This window comes from Falco cherrug, chromosome 5 (assembly GCF_023634085.1).
Source record: "Falco cherrug isolate bFalChe1 chromosome 5, bFalChe1.pri, whole genome shotgun sequence".
Classification (NCBI taxonomy): Eukaryota; Metazoa; Chordata; class Aves; order Falconiformes; family Falconidae; genus Falco; species Falco cherrug.
In genome coordinates, this window is record NC_073701.1 from 81,691,786 (window position 1) to 81,698,579 (window position 6,794).

At 37.0% G+C, this 6,794-nt stretch overlaps 1 long non-coding RNA gene across 2 annotated transcripts; it reads right to left on the reverse strand.

Moving 5' to 3' along the window:
• Window positions 1–1,437: 1,437 nt before the first annotated feature.
• On the reverse strand, window positions 1,438–6,150 carry LOC114016534 (uncharacterized). Of its 2 annotated transcripts, XR_003561024.2 has the most exons (4): window positions 5,962–6,150; window positions 5,242–5,304; window positions 3,240–3,424; window positions 1,438–2,099 (listed from the first exon to the last, which is right to left on the reverse strand). It is a non-coding gene; the product is annotated as an uncharacterized LOC114016534 (long non-coding RNA). The 2 variants fall into 2 exon arrangements; XR_003561023.2 differs by lacking the exon at window positions 1,438–2,099 and having other exon boundaries at window positions 2,112–3,424.
• Between the last annotated feature and the right edge of the window lie 644 nt (window positions 6,151–6,794).

Below are 6,794 nucleotides of genomic sequence, written 5' to 3' on the forward strand. Positions count from 1 at the left end.
GAGTTTTAGCTGTGAGGGTGATTGAGAACTGGAACTGGTTGCCCAGAGAGACTGGATTCTCCACCCTTGGAGATATCAAAAGTGCATCTGGACATGGTCCTGGAAAACTGGCTTGAGGTGGTCCTGCTTAAGCAGGGGGATGGACCATACGACCTCCAGATGCCTCTTCCAGCCTCAGCCATCCTGTGATTCTGTAAAATGATCCCACTTCCATGTCACAGCAGTCTACTCCTCCTGTTGTGTCAGCTCAACTGCTTGTGAGGTTTTTCTCTGAACTCATCATAAAATAGACCCAGATTACAAACAAAATAACGGTTTTTATTTAACTGGTGTTGCAGAGTTGCTTGTAATCCAGATCAATAAAGCAGTGTGAACTGGATCATGGAAATGATTGGGGTGACAAACAACCCTGCAATACAAATGAGCAACAAGTCACAGGGTAGGACTGCAGTGGAACGACAAGGGGCAGAGAGGCAGAAATGACAAAAACTTCTATATTTACCAAAGCTTATGCATCATGAAACTTTGGCCTGTCTAAGCTTTTGAGTCCACCTCATGCTAGAGAAAGATATTAACTGAAAATACTGTCTTCTTTGTACCCTTACCTGGTCTAATTTCTTTGAAACAGGCTAGGGGTGCTTGTACAACCACGTGCAGGTGCTGGAAGGCACCAAGCAGCTGTATTTATTATCTGAGCAATTTTTTCCTGCCTCATTGGAAACACAGTACCTCACTGTAACAATGCAGATATCTGAAACATACGCTGGCACATTAAAAGTGAATGCAAATTAATTTCATGAAGACCCCTGTGTGCGCAGGGGAATAGACGCAGCTGGCCAGCAGGAAAATGCTGAACAATACTCATCTTTCATGTTTGGAACCAGAGGCCAGAATTTGCCGCCCTCCACAGACGCTGGGCAGATTCAGTGTTTTGTAAGTCCAGAGTAGACACTCAAAACACACAGAAAAAGAGAACAACGTTCTAGGTCTTCCATAGTCAAAGGAAATTTAATCTTTATTTATTTATTTATTTGTTTTTTAAATTAATATTTTTCATCTCCCAGGAGTGTCTGACTACACGCAGGTTATCCTGTCTATGGCAGCCAGTATAACCTCGGCACTAGGACCTCTGGTCACAAGAGTTACGAGGTACTATGCCAAGGCGCAGTGAGACATGGTCTTACGGTGTATTTGGATGGTAAGGGGAAGATCGGGTTATCATTCCTCTCAGGATAGAACTTAGATTCCTACTTGATTTTTTCAGCTTGTTGCTTGGGCATATGAAAATAAGGTTTTTTTCCCTGTAACAGAAAGGTTGTTGGTTGTTTTTATTACGCATATAGTCCTGTGCATTTTATGCTGTTACATTTGAAAACACTTTTATTATGGCCACCTTTCCCCCCCACCCCCCACCCCCACCCCCCCGCACATGGCATTCCATCTGTTGGCAATGTTTTCTCAATATCATTATTAGTTAATTTTGTACTTCTACTTATTTTTCCAAGGTCACAAAGGGAAATATCAACTGACATTGTTCTCATGACCAACAGCAGAAACTTCCACTGCCAACCTCAGTACACGATCACTTTCCCATTCCTCCGTTACTGTTTACATTCGGCTGCTAAACTAATAATTTTCAAGTGATATTTCCGATGACTTGTGTGTGAGCATACAAATTTCAGTGTAATTGCTATGTAATAGACTTGCTATACACTAAGTATAGTATGTAAACTTACAATCAACTTCCTTTATTTCCTTTATTTTGAAAATTATCTAGTTTAACATTAAAAATTATGAACTTAATCTGGCACTGTTTCCTTTTAGAAAACCCAGTTTGAATTTATACTTTGGAGTTTTGCATATAGGCCAAATCAATAGTTAATTTTACTATCTGTGCAAAGGAAAGATGGCATTACAGTTGTCTAGACAGCAACTCAGTTCTAGCTAGAGAACTGGAACAGAAAATACAAGCATAGAAAACAAACGGGGGAAAGAAACTAAGGCCTTTATGTTTTCAGCAATTCTAGACTTGATAAATAACCTTTCTTACAGAGTAGACAATTGTAATCTTCTAAGCATCCTGTGCTTCACATGACAATCTAAGGGAAGAAATGAAGAAAAACTAACATGAAAAAATGTTTTTTTCCTAAAAATATATGTAAAAGAAAATACAACCACATAAGCTTATGAATTCCTAAATTTATTCATATTTTAATGCTAGCTCAAAATAATACTTTGAAATAGAATTGGGTGAAAAAATGTATGGAGAAAAGAATAGCTTTTCAATTCCATTCATGTAAGAAAACACTCATGAATTATATTTATGATTTTTTCAAGTGGAAATGGTTGCCTGCATGAATTGAAATAGTGCTATTGAAGTCAACAGATAATCTTTCTACATAGTGAACCAATAAATAGGCAAATGACGGTCAAAGAAAGACTATAAGATATTTTTTTTTTTTTTATTGGCACAAATCTCTGTTAGCATTTCTCCATTGTTCTAATTTCTAATTTTTTAATACCCATTTCCTTGTTTGTATGATTTCTTTGCCTTTTTCATCTTCACCAAATAATATTTGCTCATGATTCAGTTTCATGAATTAACCTTGAATTGACAGTCATTTTCAGTGGACTGAAAATGTATTTGCAGATTCACTGAATTCCATTAGATTCACTCAACAGTTTAAGTGTTTTTGACAAACTAAATAAGGCACCCTAAGTGTGTGGATTTTTATCCTTTATGTTGTAACTGCTTTTCCATGTCATTTCACAAAATATCTCTGAAGTTAACATATATATTTAACAATTTTAAAAGTTATGAAATAATAAAATCCTTATGTGTATAAAGGCAGCTTCGGACATGTGCCAATGAGCATGTTCTTAGAGCTTCAAACTAAACCCTCAATCATATGTATATCAACTGACAAATTAAGTGGTATTAGGGATGCTTAGAATCACAAGTTGAGGAACCGCGACATGAATAGGACATGCTCTGGGACCTGCCTCTCCATCTTCAGGTGAGATTCAAGAGGGAATACCTAATTAAGACGCAGACTATGACACCTTGAAATTCTTCCCTGTCTCTCTGTAAGGTACATTCAAGAGCATATTTGTTTATTTATATGTATATACATACACTTTGGGGGGCTTGAGTCATAAGAGTGTGTGCAAAAGTTGATCGTTGTGGTGGGCTGGTGCACCCACAGAAGTCACTCAGAAAAAGACTGTGTAGTACCAACCTCTCAGTGTGCAGGTCTGAAACAGATTGTCCTCCCTCCACACTCTTGTGTCAGTGCTCCTGACAGTCACACAACCCTGATTTCATACTCCTACTTCTCATTCAACCCTCATGAATGCCAAAGAAGTTGCTCAACAGCTGTTACTTCTTCCCTTCTCCCTTCTTCATCATGCTCACATGCAGACTCTGAAAAAATGAAGTATTTGCGCAAAATGTAAGGGAATACTTATATTTATGATTTTCATCCATCTATGTGCAGCAGGCTTCATAACTGAACCCAAAGAAGAAAAAAAAAAAAAAAAAAAAAAGAGTACTTCTAGGAATGTAAGCTGCATTTAAATGCAAGTTTATTTGGATTCTGAACAACAAACTTTCTTTCCCCAGAGATTCAAACTGAAAGATCTTTTAACACTGCAGAAGATGCAGGAAGCCATCCCAAACTGTGAAGGCTAACTTCCCATTTCTTCCCAGTGGTAACTCATATTTTGAGCCTCAACATACATGTAAAAAGCATGCTTAGACATACAGGCTATCACAGATGTCTAGATCCTGTATAAAGTGTTTCTGGGAAAGCTTTATCCTGGAAAAACTAATCTAACTTTGAAGTTAGTCCCACTTGGAAAAGGATCTTGACTAGATGACTTTCAGAGGTCCCATCTTCAGTTATTATATGACACTATGAATCATATACTGCCTTTGAGTTCACTAGGTATTGGGTTGGACTGATGTCCAACCAAAGATGACATTTAGTTGAATTTCTGAGTGTTAGGTCCACTCAGAAATATCATTCCGGGAAAAGTAATTTCTGAAAAAAATCATTATGGGTTTGGTTCTAACTTTTAATTCAAGCGCAGGAAAAAAACCTAGAAGAATAATTGGTTGTGAAAAACAGATTTTTTTAAAAAACATTTTTTTTTCACAAAAAATGCTTTGATATATACCACTTACCAGAATCTTTAAAATATACATACATTCTAATATTTCCTTTTCCATTTTTCATTATAAAGCCAGACAATAACATCAAAGATGTTTTTCTTTAAAATAAATTTTAGTTTAAAAGTCAGGTTTACTTAAATTTATTTTGCAATTACCTAATTACTTTTCAATATATATCACTATCTTTTATTTTGGTATGGGTAAAATAGTTAACTAGATAGTGTAATTGTTTTCAGAAGTTACAATATTGGATATTAATCAGTTCTGTCATTTCAGAGGAGAGCAATTTTCCTCCAGGTACAACATTATATACCAGCATAAGATGGTTATCTTCTGAAGTTGATGAAAAGGCAAAGAATATTAATGATCCAGATATAAATAAGATAATATTACTACATACCATCAGGGCTATCTAGGCTGCTGTTCTCATATGTGCTGGTGTCAGAACAAGTTAGCTTCCCTCCCGGATTTAATATATTTTGTTCAGAGAAAAAAAAAATGTATAAAAAAATATCACAATTTCCTGTCTTATTTTATATTATAGTACATTGCATTATATTATATTATATGTTATTAGACTAATTACAAAAAAGTAATACCTTACACCAACTTTCTAGGGGACAGGTCCTCATTATGGGGTCAGAGAAACCAATTCAAGTAGAACAACTGACAGTGGCAAGCTGCTGGCTGAGATCTTCTAATTTTGTTAAGAAAAAAACTGTTTCTGAACTATTTTTAAGGTGCAACCGTTGGATCCTTCCTAGTTATTTTGTCTAAGTTTACAGTGACAGGAAAGCATGCCTCAAAAGCTGAAGCAGACTATTATTCCTTGTGACTTCCTTCACGAAACAGTTTCAGACAGCATCACTTGTTATAATAAAACGCTAGGAAGGAATAAAGGTAAAGAGTGAAGCTTTCATGACAGCAGTTGGTAGGTTTGTTGAATGTGGCAGATATGTGGACTTCAAAAGAGAACTAATAAGAAAGAATAGTTGCACATATAAAAGGAGCCCGCTTCTGGGAAGAGACACTGTCACTCAGATTCAAGCACAGGCAATGTTACTTACCGTTCCCGAAGCAGAAGTCCTCTATCAGGTGGCCTCGATACATGGAAGATGAGCCAAACAGAACTGAAATAGCAACAGGAGCATTCTCATAATACAAAAATAGTGCACAAGTAGGGACGGGGAGAACAAAATCTTTTCACAAGAGAGAAAAGTGGAGCTGTAGAAGGAGGACAACAACAAGCAACAGCTGGAAACTAGGAACAGCAGAGAGGACTGATGGAAGCATCATAAAATAGATACTGTACTTTCCTAACAACATAGAGGCTGCCCAGAGAATGTGGAGATAACATTTCTGTCATCAGCATAAATCACATGATGATTTCACATTCCAAGGGACAAAATATGCAAGAAAAAACTGTTCAGTGTTGAACGGAACAGACTATGTTTTACATTTAAAAGTAGCATGGGCAACTGCTGCAGTATTACCAGGAAAAAAGAAACAAACAGAAACAGGGAAAGGGAAGGGAAGGGAAGGGAAGGGAAGGGAAGGGAAGGGAAGGGAAGGGAAGGGAAGGGAAGGGAAGGGAAGGGAAGAGAAAAGGGAAAAACAAAAGCAAAACTGACACCAATTCAGGACAATATTTACTCAAAGCAAGACAGCTGTAAAGATCAGGTAAAATACTGTATGGGCTCAGGGAAACGATGTTGGACATTTGTGCTTAATTCCAAATGTAAGCAGATATTTTTTCCAAATAATTTCATTAAGAAACAAGGATATACCTTTGAGACACATTGAAGAAGCCTGGTTCACCTCTGTGATAAAAGATGACTTGGCAGAGGCTGTTTAAACAATTCACATGAGGAGAAGGGCTGCTTAGGCTAAGTACAAAACAGGCAATCAGCAACTCCAGGTGCACTCTGATATCTGCATCTGGGAAATTAAAAAAATCAAGAGGCTGATAATATGGTATTGAATTAGATATCACTTCCTGGAGCAGGAGCAGATTTAGCAAGAGTGCTAGAAAAGTCTTCACCCTCTCCTGTCCAAGTCACATCTCATGGAATGAGGGCTGACATGCAGCTGCACAGATCCTCCATCCACATGCAGGTTGCATTGTGCCATCAAAACACAATAATGCTTTATGGCAATGGCAAAATGCCTCCTTTCTTATATTTACAAAACAATACTTACACACGGGCAAAAACATATGCTCTCTACAGCTAATTAAACAGGAATTCTTGTGTTAGAAATCAAAGTATTCTCAATACAAGAAGTCCCAGCAGACCTTGGAAAATTCCCTTTTCTAATAGTCTTAACAAAGTTTGGAAGACACTGTTCCAATGAAGAAATCTTGTCAGAGGTTAAATAGGACTCATCATTACATTATTGATATTTTTTTTCTAACACAGTGTGAGATGCAGAGTCTGCAATGGATTATTGGATGCAACTTCTTAATTTTGCCAACAAACTACACTTACCATATGAGTAGGCAAGGAGCAGGTTACCTAGGAAGTGTGTATATAATCAAAGATATAGCAAGAGTCAACCAAAGCTACAAAAATATCCGTCTCATATAAGTGTTAATGCAATCGTGCTATCCAAACCCCCATTA